We start from the raw sequence: 655 nt of genomic DNA on the forward strand, positions 1-655 counted from the left end.
AGTCACCATGTTATAATAATTATGGAGACTGATTGTCAAATAAAATGAAAGACAAGACAAACAGCAGCTTTCTGAAGATAATGTCTCATTCTCCTTACTGTCAAAGTAGCGGGTGTCCTCATCTGACTTAATATGAGGAATGAACTGTGGCTTCTTACTTAGAAGATTGTTAAAGTCCAAGTTTTCTAGAAATGGATGAATCTTGATCTCATTTGCTCCTCCTAGAAAATAAAAGACAATAGAAAGATATACAGACATTGTCAGGGAGATGGTTCCATATCTGTACATTTTATGTTAAGCTGAACTGAAGATGTAACAGAGCCAAAGTGAAGGGAATATAGTGAAAGTCATAGCATGAAGAATGGAGAATGCGCAAGTTGGTAGAGTAGAGCACCTCAGTGCTGATCCTCATGGATGTAATCATTTTTCTTGTCACAGAGGTGTAATAAGTTATTATTAATACTTTTATATACATTACCTGTCCCAAGTCTATATGCTGGATCTTTTCTGAGCAGCTCAGTGATGATATCTTGAGCATCGGGTGGAGGAGCAGAATTATTAAATTTCCAAGTTATGTCATCTGTTATATAAAAAGCAAATATTACAGAAAATGAAACCTCTTTATTTACTTTATTAAAATTAAAATCTTTTGCAT

This window comes from Phyllobates terribilis, unplaced genomic scaffold, assembly GCF_046119375.1.
Source record: "Phyllobates terribilis strain yellow unplaced genomic scaffold, ASM4611937v1 Scaffold_37__1_contigs__length_12642776, whole genome shotgun sequence".
In the NCBI taxonomy this organism is placed as follows: domain Eukaryota; kingdom Metazoa; phylum Chordata; class Amphibia; order Anura; family Dendrobatidae; genus Phyllobates; species Phyllobates terribilis.